Below are 15,566 nucleotides of genomic sequence, written 5' to 3'. Positions count from 1 at the left end.
TTGAAGAAAGTCAGTGGAGCTCTGTAGAAAAGTGGTCTGTGGGGATAGGTTTAGATTTTTTGACATTAATCTTTTAGGCATATTCATTTTTAGCAAATGAGACTTTTTCATATTTCTCACCTCTTCATGCCTGTTTAACACTGATCAGTTTTCAGTCCTTAGTCTTGTTTCACTGTTGTATATGTTGTGTGTGTGTGCTCTGTCACTCAGTAGTGTCTGACTCTTTATGACCCTATGGACTGTAGCCCACCAGGCTCCTCTATCCATGGGGTTCTCTAGGCAAGAATACTGGACTGCGTTGCCATGCCTTCCTCCAGGGGATCGTCCAGACCCAGGGATCAAACCTGAGTCTCCTTCATTGACAGGTGAGTTCTTTACCACTGAGCCACCTGGGAAGACCCTTCATATATGCTGATGCATTTTTTAATACTGCATTCCTAAGTGTTTGTGTGTGTGTGTGTGTGCGCGCACACACAACCTGTAAATGAAGGATTTTTTGCATTGATATTTCAAATATAAGATGAAATAATATTTTGTTTTGGATAATAATAAACTCTGAGCCACAATAACAAAATGCTGCTGCTGCTGCTAAGTCACTTCAGTTGTGTCCAACTCTGTGTGATCCCATAGACAGCAGCCCACCAGGCTCCCCCGTCCCTGGGATTCTCCAGGCAAGAACACTGGAGTGGGTTGCCATTTCCTTCTCCAATGCATGAAAGTGAAAAGTGAAAGTGAAGTCACTCAGTCGTGTCCAACTCTTAGCGACCCCATGGACTGCAGCCCACCAGGCTCCTCCATCCATGGGATTTTCCAGGCAAGGGTACTGGAGTGGGTTGCCATTGCCTTCTCCAATAACAAAATATATTGTAATGATTTTGGTAGTATGTAAGATTGAAGAGGGTAGTAATGTTAGCCTGTATAGAAACTTCCACTGGAAAACATTTCACAGTTTAAAAAGTTGTTCTTTTGTTAACTGGGATTCTAATTCTTTGTGGCTAGATAGATGCCATGTGCACTTGAAGGGAAATGTATTGGTCTGTGTTTTTTTGCTAATTATAACATTTTAATTAATCAATATTAAGTAACTAGATTGAGTTGCCTTTAAAGTATCTAAAAAGAAAATGAATCAATAACATTGTTGAACCTTTTATTGCTCAGCCTTCCCAGCACACAACCCAGGCTCATGCTGGCCTCTTGCCCCTCAGAGGGAAGCAGGCTGCCAACCCTTGGTCCCCAGTTAATTGAGCAGAAGTCTGTATGGCAGCACAACCAGTGATTTCAGCACCCTCTGGAACACTGAGTTGACAAGACTGAGTCTCAGAGATGTCTCTAATGGGATAACTTCTGCTGCTTTAAGACTCTATTCCAGTGGAACAAATTTGATCTGTTCAGCTATTCTTTGGCACCTAGCCAGGTTCTGCATAGTATAAAACAGGCACCTATTTACAACAGTGGCATTGTTTGTAGTAGCAGGAGTCATCCTGAAGACAGTAGTGTCTGCTTACTGCCATGTTGTAATTCAAAGACTGATATTGACTCAGATTTCTTTCTCAAACATCTTTTAGTAAAACTCAGCACTGTAGGGAAAGGGAAGTTTGAGATCTGTTTCCCAAAATGTCCCAAAGCTTCTTGACATGCCTTAAGTCATAAGACCTTTTGCTTATCACCTTGGCCAGCTGTCTGTCACCTGTTGTCACAGAGGTTGTTGATGTCACACAGAAGTAGATTAATAGAGTGATTTTTCTGTAATGAAGCTTGAAAATATTTCTTGGATCTAACATTAGCCACATGTATTTGTGAATAGCTGAATTCTGCGCACAATTAAAATTTGCCCTCTTAAGTTTCAGGAGTTTGTTTGAAATGCTTTCTTCCATATATGGTAGTGAAAAGACATGCATTAAGAAACCTAATTTGAAAAAGAAAAAAAAAAAAAAGAAACCTAATTTGTTATTCTTGTAGGCAGACTGTAGTGTACATAGTAATAACTCACAGTTCAAGGGGATATTGAATTGGGAGTGAAGGGAAACCATCTGTATATTAGAAAGAGGAAAAGACTAGAAGGTACGAGCCTTGGGTTTACTACCATCTTCCATGAATCCCCATGGAGTAGCATGGGGAAAATTATTTTCTCTATGTGTAAGTTTCTGTCATCTCAATAGGTGGTGGTGGGGTTGACAGACTCAACCTATCCCATAGGATATATGCAAAACCTTTTTGAAAGTGTGACCTCTGTACAAACAAAACCTAGTATTTTTTTAAGTACTGAGGATGTGTAAATAACTTTGAAGGCATGTAACAACTCTAGGAAATAGATGCTATCATTGTCTCCATTTTATAAATGGAGGCACTCTAGCTGAGAGAGGTTAAACGTCTTGCCCTTTTGGTCAAGCTGATAAGGTTCAAAGCCAGAATTTGAACCCAGATAGTCTGGCACTAGAGTCTTTGCTTATGACAGCTTCCTCATACTGTTTGAACATACACAGAGAAAGAGTTTCTTGCCTTTCCCATGAAGACTTTCCCCAGTTTAGTCCCCTAGTCAAAATGAATATGCCACCTCCGACTTAACTCTCTGAGTGGTCTGGTCAGTAGTAAGCATAGTTTACATCTCCTGTGCAGGATCCCTGTAGCCAACCACAAACATTTAAGGATCTGTTTATTGAAAACTATGAATTCATCTGAATGTAAGGGCATTGCCTAGTGGAGCGCTTTGTTAAATGTGCAGTTTCCTAGGCCCTTCCTCCTGGAGATACAGATTTAATAAGTTAAGGATGGCATGTGGGAATGTACTCCTTAAAAGCTTCCCAGGTGACTTGGTGAGATATTTGTGTTAATAGTAAAGTTAACTCAGCCATAAAAAAGAATGAAATATTGCCATTTACAACAATGTGGATGGACCTAGAAGTGATCATACTAAGTAAAGTAAGACAGACAGAGAAAGATGAATAGATTGTGACATTGCTTATATGTGAAATCTAAAAAAAAAGAAATGATACAAATGTGCTTATTTACAAAGCAGAACCAAACTTGCCAACATAGAAAACAAATTTATGGTTACCTAAGAGGAAAGACGGCAGCAGGGGTGATAAATGAGGACTATGGGATTAACAGATACAGGCATTTACTATATAGCACAGGGCCTATATTCAATATCTTATAATAATCTATAATGGAAAAGAATGGGCAAATAGATACGCATCACTTTGCTGTTCACTTGAAATCAAGACAATGTTGTAAATCAGCTATGCTTCAGTACAAAAATAGTGTGACATTAAGTGAATTTTAGAAGGACTGTACTCAGTGTATGGGCCTAATTTGTAGCTTAATCTAGCTGCTGAGCTAAATCCTTTAGATGAAATTAGTCATCCCTAAGTATCCCTGGGGGATTGGTTCCAAGACTCCATGGGTACCAAAATCTGCAGATGCTCAAGTCCCTTATATAAAATGGTATAGTGTTTGCAAGTAACCTACGTACATCCTCCTGCATACTTTAAATTATCTCGATTATTTATAATACCTAATACAATGTAAATGCTATGTAAATAGTTGCTGATGCATGGCAAGTTCAAGTTTTGCTTTTTTGAACTTTCTTAAACTTTTTTTTTTCCTGAATATTTTCAGTCCATGGTTGGTTGGTTGAATCCATAGCTGTGGAACCACAGATATTGAGGGCTAACTTTACTCTTCAGTAAAAGCTCAGCCAAAAGTCTTTTCCTGCTTCTCCAAAATAAGAGTTCTAACTGCACCTATTGAGTGATTACTGTGAAAATGCACTCCATGCCCTTGGCATGATCCCACCATTTTCATACACATTAGGTAATGTCATGGCACTAAATGCTGACCAATACATTTTGGGTAAAAACACGAGTTTGAGTGTGCTAAAGGGAGATGTCAGAATCTAGAAAAAATAAGTGTTTCTATGTAATTCTTTCAGTATCTTGAAATAGCCTTAATTCTTCTCCTCTAGTACCTCTGTTATTATTAAAGACCAGAAATGCATCTTGGACAATATAAAAGCTGTGGCTATTAGTGACATAGAGAAAGGTCTTCGGCGAGGTACTAAATCTATTTCTGTCTCCTCATTCATTTTCTGGGATCCAACCATTTCCCTTTTTTCAAGGTAATGTATCATTAATTAATCAATACATTGCTGCATCAAATCTACTTTTAAATAAAAACTTAGCTCTTATTATTAGCTGCTGAAATGAAGAAAAACTGTGACCTTATTTTATTGTGCTTAAATGTCTCTTGGCAACTCAGGCAGTAAGAAAGAGGCATTGAATCCAACCTCAGCTTCCATTACAAGCTGTCTCTTGCATTATATTATGTGAGAGCTTGGAAGAGTGAGGGATGATAAAAAGGCTCAGATGAGTCTGTGTATGTCTCTACACTAAGCACTGGTCAGCACCTACTGAATATCAAATAGTCAGTTATGTCCCTGATGAAAGAACAAATTCTGAAGGAATCATGGCTACTTAGGTTTGTTCTCTGTGGTTCTTAATTTCTGTCTTCAGCCCTAAGGCTGGGTCTCGCTATATCAGTTCAGTCATTTGTATATAACATGTTTCCAGGACCCTTTGAAACTTGGGTCATCACAAAGGTGACCAAAAGACTATAGTGTGAAGGAGTTCAACTTCAGTGTAAACCATCATGAGAATTCCATTCATTTTAAAGTAGATGTTTGTATGCCACAAAGTCTCCACAGGGTGGAGAAGTTCTCCTTGTCATCTGTAATTTCTTCTCTTAATTAAGGGCTGGCTAATGATCCTTAAGAAATATGATCTGGAGAGACTTCTTTTGGTGTTTGCTCCCTTGTTTTTGTGTCTGGTACTGCATTTACTTCCCTTGGTTTGGTCCTGCTCTTGTTCCTTTAAGGGGAAAAAATAAAAAAGCTATTATTTTTGGCGAGGTATTTTTAATGCAGCCTTTAAGTTCTGAGTCCTAAGCAATATTTAACTCACAGTAACAACATTATTTCCTTCAAATATCTCTTCACAGCCTTGGAAGTAGGCTGGATGTCTTGTGTTGAATCCATGACTGACCCTTTTGCAATTGACTAACTGATCTAACCATAGTTATTCAGAAATAGAGATCGAATACATTGGAAGCCATTTGACTTCTCTCAAAGTTCTTGTATGAGAATATAATTCACTGTAATCTCAAATTGTCCTATGAGTTATTGATAGGGAACTAATACACTTAATAAACTCAGTTCATCCACATTCTTTTAATGAGATGTGGGTGCAATGAAGCAAGTCTATAATATCTATGTAGAATATGAATATTTTCATATATTAATGTGAAAGTGAAAGTTGCTCAGTCATGTCTGACTCTTTGTGACCCCACAGACGATAGTCCATGAAATTCTTCAGGCCAGAATACTGGAGTGGGTAGCCTTTTCCTTCTCCAGGGGATCTTCCCAACCCAGGGATCAAACCCAGGTCTCCTGCAATGCAGGCAGATTTTTTACCAGCTGAGCCACAAGGGAAGCCCATATATTAATATATGGGGACTAAACATGAAGTAAGAAGACACCTATGCTTATATGGCCTATGATATGTGTCCCTTACTTTATGGTGATGGATATGGTGGCAAAATGGTTCAAAGTTCGGTAACACTGTTGTTGTCCTTGTTTAGTTGTTAAGTTGTGTCCAACTCTTTGCAACCCCACTGACCATAGCCTGCCAGGCTCCTCTGTCCATGGAATTTTCCAAGAAATAATACTGGATGGGGCTGCCATTTCCTTCTCCATGGAACCTTCCCAACACAGGGATGGAACCCGTGTCTCCTGCAGCTCCTGCATTACAGGTGGATTCTTTACCATTGCATCACCTGGGAATTGCCTTCATTTTATTGACCACTGATTATATGCCTAGTGCTAAAGGTTTTCTAAGTTGCCCCAGTGTAATTGGAAACAGAAACACATGTGATTAAAATATTAGCATCTTCTAATTACTGTAAATAGAAAGAATATTTAGCAAATGCCATGATTTGTTTCATTATTTCACTTGTCTTGATCAGATGTGTTACTGTTTGCTCTTAACTGTACTGGGTTACTCATTGTGTACCAGGAGCATAGGAAGACTCAGATTTCTTTGGTGAATGGTAAGTGCAATTTCTTGAGCTAATGACTGTAGATGGTGAGTGGTGAGGTCAGAAGATGCCCAGAGGTATTTCTGGGCAAGTTATGCCCAACATTGTCATTTTCCTTAGCTCCTCTCACAGGATTAGTGAGTTCCCATTTTTTTAATACCTTGCTAAACTTTGAGGGCCATGACAACAGGAACTGTGTGTACATCATTCGCTTTTGCCTCCCTGGAACCTAGGATAGGGTTTGAAGTCAGCTTCAGTAAATGCTTGATGAGCATCATTTGACAATGGAGTGCAGAGCAGGGTCTGTAATTAATCATATTTACACAGTGTGAAGCAACACTGCACATTTCCTACTAGATAGCTTTATTTTAATAAATGTTAGCTTTTTGGAACGTCTGTGGTACTTTTTTCTAACCTGTAGTTTTCTGCCCTCCAATATTTTGCTTTAGCTTTGTTCATATAAGACATGCAACCCCTCAATGACCCTTCATCTTAACTTTTTTTTCCATCTTTGCCAAGCAGCGATTTTTTTGTTATATGAAAATGATCCAGGGGTAAGCACAAAAAGTGTCACTGACCTGAAATACATATGATAAGAAGAGAATGTTGGAGCCTGTGTGATCCTCATGTTTTGGTAATTGAATGTCGGTATTAGAATGGTATAGAAGTTGATTTGGGAGAAGGAAATGAAAACCCAGTCCGGTATTCTTGTCTGGAGAATCCTGTGGACGGAAGAGCCTAGTGGGCTGCTGTCCATGGGGTCACTCAGAGTCGAACACGACTGAAGCGACTTAGCATGCATGCATGCATTGGAGAAGGAAATGGCAACCCACTCCAGTATTCTCGCCTGGAGAATCCCAGAGACAGTGGAGCCTGGTGGGCTGCTGTCCATGGGGTCGCACAGAGTCGGACACGACTGAAGCGACTTAGCAGCAGCAACAGCAGCAGAAGTTGATTTGAGTGTATGTTGTATTGAAGTTGATTTGAGTGTATGTTGTATTGAAGCTGATAGTCCTAAAATGATAGTTCTTAGACAATAACATGAAGAGAACAGGACTTGAAAACTGAAACTCCCTGAGAATTATATAAGAGGTTTGTCAGGATGCACTACAGATGTTCATTTGCATCATCTGCAGCTTCCAACTTGAACTGTGTCATTGGGAATTGAATCAGGCAGCTGTCCAAGAGGGGGCGTTGATTTGCAGTCACAGGTTTTTCCCACCCCTAGAAAACAGGTTTCTCAAAAGAATAGGCATTAAATAGAAGCCTTTTCTCTTGCAGAGAGAGCACACCTGGACTGTGCTGTTGAATTCAGGAGCATTTTCTGCAAAATATGCTTCAATAGCATATTCATGAAAGATACAAAATCAGTGCCCACAATATTGTGTTTTGTTAAACATCAATTCCTCTTAATCGTTAAATAAGGCAGCTCTGAACAAGGATAGACTATGTGGTCATGAGTTAAATAAAATGAGATATACCTTTCTGAAATACTTTTAAATGTGTGTGCCAATTTTTACCTCATTTAAGTTTATTGTTTTGGAATCAATGGTAGAAATAAGAGACATTATGGAATCCCAGTATTCCTTCCACATTTTTTTCCTTGAGCCAATCAAAATGGCAGGCCTGATTTTGTTGTTGTTGTTGTTGTTCCTAAGAGACCTTTCATTGAAACATCTGTGTTTCTTTAGCTGAGGGACAACTAGCACCCCAGCTTACTCTCTCCTGTTGTGAGTAATTAACAGTGAATCTTAAGGTGATTGCCCCTCTTTGTCTTCCAAACAGGTGCTATTTTTTTTTTTTTTTATGTTAACACTTCACCCTTTGCTTTAGTATTCCCTGTTGGTGATTTCATACCTCAAACCAACTCAGAGGTTTTATATTCATGAGGCTTGCATTTCTCAAACTCATTAACTTGTGTTGGGGACCAGGTCAAGGCTCAGCCAAGGCAGCCTGGGACGTGGCATGGGTTATCATCATCGTCAGGCACTGGGTTGAAGTCATTTTCCTCTACCCTTGAAAGGTTCTTTCACCTGGTCTAATAACTAAATAGACACGAGACAGATTAATGGGAGGAAATCAAATGAAAACTCATATGTACAGGATCCCCATATACATGAGCAGTTCAAAGACAGAAAGGTAAAATGAGGTGTATTTGCCATCCTAAACCAAGGAATGAGATAGGGGCCTGGGGCATCTGAGGACAGGACAATAAGAAGAGAGAATCTTGGGTAATTAAATGATTCCCCATTGGATGGCATCACCAACTTGATGGACATGAGTTTGAGCAAACTCCGGGAGATGGTGAAGGACGGAGAAGCCTGGAGTGCTGCAGTCCTTGGGGTCTCAAAGAATCAGATGCGGCTTAGCGACTGAACAACCACCACACCACACACACATGGGTCACTCAGATAAAATCTGCCCCCAATTGAAATTCTTTTTGGTATTTAAGGGAGGGGCACAAGTTTCTTTTGAGCCCACAAAGTCTGATTGCCATTAGCTGAAAATTGTGTACATGCCACTGTGGTACATTTTAGGGAGGCTTGTTCTGAACGCCTTCAGACATTACAGCAGACATTTCACCTAATGGGAGATTGAATTCAGAATAGACAGGAATTGCTGCAGGGAAAAGGAGCCTAGAGGTCAATGTGAGAAGGACAGATTTCAAGACAGAAAGAAGATAATGCCCGAAGACTGAAGACTGTGCTCCACTACTTACAAGAAGGTGTCTAGAGCCTAAGATGTGAATACCTTTTCCTTGGACCAGAGATTCCTCAAAGGCGTTTGAGGGTTTTCATCCACAGAATCATTTCAGGGGACTCACCCCACTCTAATGTGAGACAGCAGGAAAAATGGTCTTCAGCATCACATTGCAACCAAGCTAATCCTTTTGAGCAGTGAGTGAATTAATCTCATCTGTCTCCCTGTTCTCAGTGTAGATTCACTTCCTCTTTCATTGAATCCTTTCTCTAGGAGACAGTTGAAAACAAAAGAGAAACAATTAGATAGTGTCACTGTCCTGCCTAGGAGGTTACTGAGGCACACATGGTCCAAAAATCCCATTATCTGTGACTGTCACATTCTCCAGCCTTATCTCTTACCACTTCCTCCCTTGCTCTCTATGCTCCAGTCAGAAAGAAGGGACCAGGTGTCTTGGTCCCCATGAGCTCCACGCACCTCCTTATCCCCAGGCCTGTGTGCTGCTCTCTTCTTCCCACTCTCTTAGCCCATAGCCCATGTCATTTCCACTAGGGCCATCTTTTCTCTGAGAAGCGTTCCATGACTTCTCTAGTCTAGTTGAAGTATTGTTGTTGTTTGTTTGTTTGTTTTTTCTGTGCTTCCGGAGTCCCCTGTATTTCCCCTACAGTAATACTTTTCACGTCTGATATTATTTACTTACAAGTGTGTTTACTAACTTGAATGTTCCCTCAGGAAATGCTTTATCCACTCCAGTTCCCTCTCTCCATCATGTAGCACTGGCATCGGTATATAACTAGTAGTCTGCGCATTTACTGAATGAGTGAATGACAAAATGAGATAACATGTGAAAAGAAAATGAATCCTCTGGGGGTTTTTGATCTTGGCTGTAGTGCTGTGTTCACATTGGCTACATTGATAAGAGATTCAACTGAGATGGCCATCTCCTTCGAGAGGACCATTTTTGCACTATATTTGCACTATTACCTCTCAGGATTTTTTGTCTTCTAGGGCAGAAGGAGGGGAGCTGGATCCTTTGATGCTCATTGATTCTGTGCTCATGATAGTGAGTCAACAACAAGGTTCAGTAACACATAATATGGTGATTAACTCTAAAGGTTAAGCCCAGCCAATGAGGACCAGTTACAAGCCTAAGTCATAAGTCTGGGAAGAGGGAAATGACAAGTGAAAGATGAGGAGTATAAGATGGAGATCATTAGCGAGCTGAGGCAAGAAATAATAAGGTTAATATATTGAAGATGCTATGGAGAATTCTTGCCCCAGAAGCTACTTCTGGGACAGTTTCCACCAGGGATTGGGTCCAGGCCAACCACCCCCCCCAACCATATACCAAAATCACAGGTGCTCAGGTCCCTTATACCAGTGGTCCCAAGCCTTTTTGGCACCAGGGACCTGTTTGGTAGAAGACAATCTTTTTCATGGACCAAGGGAGGAGGGATGGGAGCATGACCCAAGCTCATTGGGGAACAGCACTAAATACAGATAAAACCTCCTTTGCTCACCTGCTGCTCATCTGCTGTGTGGCCCAGTTCCTAACAGGGAGGTTGGAGACCCCTACATTATATAAAATAGCATAATATTTTAATTTACTCACACCCTCCTGTGTACTTTAAATCCTGTCTAGATTACTTATAATACCCAACACAACCTAAATGTTATGCAACTAGTTGTAAATGCTGTGAAAATAGTTGCTGGTGCACGGCAAATTCAAGCTTTGCTCTTTGAAGCTTTCTGGAATTGTCTTTAAACTTTTTATAGGGGTATAGAAGATTTACAGTATTAGTTTCAGGTGTGTAGCATAATGATTGAATATTTTTATAAATTATTCTCCACTTAAAGGTATTACAAAATAATGGCTATATTTCTCTGTGCTGTATAATGTATCTTTGTTGCTTATCTCTTTTATCCATGGCAGTTTGTGTCTTCATCTCCTACCCCTGTCTCACTCCTCCTCCGTTCTCTTTTGCTTCTGGTAACTAGTTAATTCCTATATCTGTGAGTCTGTTTCTGTTTTGTTAAAGTCATTCATTTGTTTTACTTTTTTAGATTCCACATATAGGTAATAACAGTGTTTGTCTTTGAATCATTTCACTTTGCATAATACCCTTGAGGTACATCCACATTGTTGCAAATGGCAGAATTTCATTCCTTTTTTTAAATGGCATTAAAAACATTAAAAATAAATAAAATTCCTCTGTGTGTGTGTGTGTGTGTGTGTGTGTGTGTGTGTGTATCACCCAATCTTCTTTGTTGAGTCTCCATATCTTAGTTATTGTAAGTAATGCTGCTATGAACATTGGATGCACGTGTCTTTTCGAATTAGTGTTTTCTCAATTTTTCTGGATACATGCCCCAGAGTAGAATTGCTGGGTGGTAAGGTGTTTCTATCTTTAGTTTTTTGAGGAACCTTCATACTGTTTTCTGTAGTGGCTTTACTAACTTGCATTCTCATCAACAGTGTACAAGACTTGTAAATACTGTGTGCATACTATACAAATAGTTGCTGGTGCATGGCAGATTTAATCTTTGCTTTTGGGGACTTTCTGGAGTTTTTTTCTTGAATATTTTCCATTAGCAGTTTGTTGAATCTGCAGATATCATTGTAGTAATTAGTCAGTTATGAGCAGGGTATAGGGAGGAATCTTAGATATACTACATAAAACAACATTATATAGTAAAACTAATCAACTTGTTTTCTCCTGAAGAAGCCATATAGTTTTCTTTTTTTCTGGTCTATTTTTTATTTTTTGGATAAGATAATATCTTCTATCTCATCTGGTCAATTTCAAGCATATTTTAGATACTCAGATACATTAATAAGTTGTACTCATCAAAATATTTGATTTTTAGAGCAAACCAATCTTTTAGAATCCTGACTTGCAGTTCAATGGCTTGTAACTTTTAAGATTGCTGATATTAACCAAATAAGCTTTCTCTGTTTTGTTCAGTTGTGATGCTAAAATATGCCTGGTGGTTTCACAGGCATTATATAAATATTTGAATGAACAAACTAATTAATCAAACTTGATACATTAATATTTTCTTGACTATTAGTAAAGATTTAAAAACTAAATTTACTCTTGTCTCTCCGAGGTTATTTTATTAACATTTGGTATATTTGAGCAGCTTCTCTCATTCTTGAGTATGGAAAAGAAAAAAATTGATATGATCCATAGAGAAGAAAAGTACCAGAAAGAATATGAGAGTCCATGGCCACAAAGATATATATATATATATATATATATATATATATATCAGTTTTAAAGTTACTCAAAGAAGTGTTCCTTCAAAACACACAACATTTTTTTTTATTTAAAATTCAGGTGATGGACTCAGTCTTAACCATCCCTCTGGTCCCAAGTGTCGATCTGATGGAGAAAGCCTCATCAAGATTGGAGTTTGATTTCTGAGTCTCAGTAAGAAGAAAGAGACAGGCTTTGGGGACCTTGACATATCTGGATGTGAAATGAGTATGCCATTCATTGAATTGCCATGCATTCAAGGCATATTGATACCTGTTGCACAGTTACTGACTTTTCCTTGGCAGCTTGGGAGCAGACTGTCTGCAAGCACTTGGGGGTCCCTAAAGGAATAATGTCCTACATTGCAGGTGGGAGTTGGTGCCCAATTGATTTCAGTGGCCCGACCAAACCTAAACCCCTTGTGATTCCAGTGCCTTTGTTGGAAGATTTACATTGATGGAGATGGCAACGGGAGGAGGGAGAGAGGGAGAGTGTGCTCATGTGCAGGAGAGAGACTTACTGATTTAGTATAGCAACTCTTTTGTTCTGTAGAATGAATCATGATGAAGCTTATTTTGACTCTATTAACTGTATTTGATGAAAATGATGCAATCTAGACCCCCAACTCATAATAGAAACTTTATGAATATCAATTATTAATTACACAACATGATCCATGTTATTGCAAATGAAAAAAATGAAACAACTGGATTCAAACCTGTACATTGTGATAATTTTAGCATTTGTTGTGCTGAAATCTTTTGATCAGTAGTTGATAGATTATCTTAGCTTATCTTTCTTTGTCCAGTACCACAACAGGAAGTCTAATTCAAGCTCTCTAGATAAATGATAATCAGGCTATTTTCCTGTGGAAGTAAGGATTGATCAATTTATGGTTTTACTACCAGCTGGCCAGTGAGAGATGCAAAAGCCATTCCAAGGCCCTTCTTCCATAGCTCTTTTTCTATTTCTCTCCAGCTATTGTCTACAACCTCCTCTATTTTTTCTGTATGCAAAACTTACACAGGCTGTGACCAAAGACAAAGCCATCTTATTTTATGATCCCCAAACCACAGTCGCTTAGAGACCCAAAATAGAAAGTAATTTCTAGTGAGCTCATCCAAGCTTTAGCCTACACAGTTCCTTTTTTGCACAAAATGACTTGGCTAACATTCCAACCAAGGACCATAAACCAGCAGTGTGCATAGACACTGAAAATAAAGATATATTTAGATAGATTGCATGGATTAAAGAGGCCCTAACCATCTGTCTTTAACACAGGCGAATGTCATTTTCTTCAGTCAAGGGCCTGGGTTTTCCAGCAGTATCCCAGCATTTAAAGATTCAAAGAGGTGCTTTAACAATTAAACGTGCATATCATCCAAAGAAATGTCCTACACATCTGTTTCTCTTATTACAGGCTTTTGTAAACTCGGAAAATCTTAGTTATGGTTTCAGAAATAATTTGTTATGTACTTCTTTCCTTCCGTGCTTCCCACGGAGTCTGTTGATGCTGCTATTCTCAGTGCAATGTTTTATCAGTGTTTGTTTCCATGTCTGCCTTCTTCTCTGGAGGGTATGCTCTGCCAGGCTGGGGGATGGGATTTATTTATCCTGTGGTCCCAGGATAGTCAGTGATCTACATGTTCCTGTACATGTGTATTAAGCGAATCACATACTTAAAGAACCCCTGGTGCTTAGGGATTAAGTGCCTCTTGGGAGGGATGTGAGCAATAATTGAGGTTGTGTGAGAGCTAGAATGTAATTCTTTGATAGGTGTCTTTTTTTTTTTTTTTTTTTTAGCTCTACTAGGTCTTTGTTGTGGTGCACAGGGGCTTCTCTCTAGGTGCAACACTCAGGCTCAATTGCCCTGCAGCAGCTGGGATCTTAGTTCCCTGGCCAGGGATCAAACCCATGTCCCCTGCATTAGAAGGCAGATTCTTCACTCCTTGATGACAAAAGAAGTCCCTTTGAGCAGATGTCTTGTCTAGTAATAAGGTTGATAGATAAAATAGAAGGTATTTACTTAAATGTGACTTTCAGGTAAATAATAAATACCTTTTGGGACTTCCCTGGTAGACCAGTAGTTAAGACTGTGCTTCCAGTGCAGGGGCTGTAGATTTAATCCATGGTGGGGGAACTATGATTCCATGTACCTTGAGGTGTGGCAAAAAAGAAAAAAAAACAACAAATACCTTTTTAGTAAAAGTCTGTCCCAAGTATTACACCCAATTATTGTGTGCCCCATTCTTTGTTTATTTGAAATACAAATTGAGCCGGGTATCATATGTTTTTATTTAACAATCTTAAAACTCTTTCAGTAAGGATGGAGAGTGTGACCAGAGGTAATGGCTTCAGACAAATGAGTTGATGTGGTTTATTTGTATATAGAGCCCAGTAGATTTAAAGACTTGATATCTGTGATCTTTGCTACATTGCGTGTGATTAAATATTCTTAAAAGTTCTAACAAGAAAAAAAAAGTTATGAAAACCCCAGATATGATTTAGTTCTTCTCCAATAAAGAACAGCACCCTTTACTGAAAGAAGTAGCTATTGACTGATACTGGGGAGACCCTTTAGAGGGTTGAGTTATAATCCTAGGCCTTGTCAAAAAGAAGTACTATTTAGAGTTACTAATGTGAGTAACATTGAATAAAAGAAACTTAGTGTACATAATGCCTAGTCAGTTAATGCGTTTGCTATAATAACTCTTGAAAACATAGGTCATTTTTCAGATGAATTTTTGTTTTTTCCTGGGGTGGGGAATCAGTGGTGCTATAAAGGCTTTTTCCCCAAAAAAAGCATTAAATAAATACATAATAAGAAATGATATTTTACCATTAGATTTTCAGACAGAGATACTGATTTGCTCAGTTGTTGCTAGTCAGAGAATATGGAACATACTTGAGTCATGTACCATACTTGGACAAACGAAAAATTTTCCTTGGTGGGGGCACATCACATGAATGGGGTATTAAAAAACAACAGCATATTTTATTGCTGTTTGGGAAGTAGCAATGGATTTTATTTTCTTGGGTCCCAAAATCACTGCTGATGGTGACTGCAGGCATAAAATTAAAAGACACTTGTTCCTTGGAAGAAAAGCTATGACAAACCTACATAACGAATTACAAAGCAGAGGTATTACTTTGCCAACAAAGGTCTGTATAGTCAAAGCTATGGTTTTTCCAGTAGTCATGTATGGATGTGAGGAATGGACCATAAAGAAGGCCGAGCACTGAAGAACTGATGTTTTCAAACTGTGATCCTGGAGAATACTCTTGAGAGTCGCTTGGGCTGCAAGGAGATCAAATCAATCAACCCTAAAGGACATCAGCTCTGAATATTCATTGGAAGGACTGATACTGAAACTGAAGCTCCAATACTTTGGCCACTTGATGTAAAGAGCCAACTCATTACAAAAGACTCTGGGAAAGATTGAAGGCAAAAGAAGAGGGTGTCAGAGGATGAGATTGTTAGATAGCATCTCCGACTCAACAGACATTAGTCTGAGC

This window comes from Cervus elaphus, chromosome X (assembly GCF_910594005.1).
Source record: "Cervus elaphus chromosome X, mCerEla1.1, whole genome shotgun sequence".
Classification (NCBI taxonomy): Eukaryota; Metazoa; Chordata; class Mammalia; order Artiodactyla; family Cervidae; genus Cervus; species Cervus elaphus.
This window is presented reverse-complemented; position numbering follows the sequence as displayed.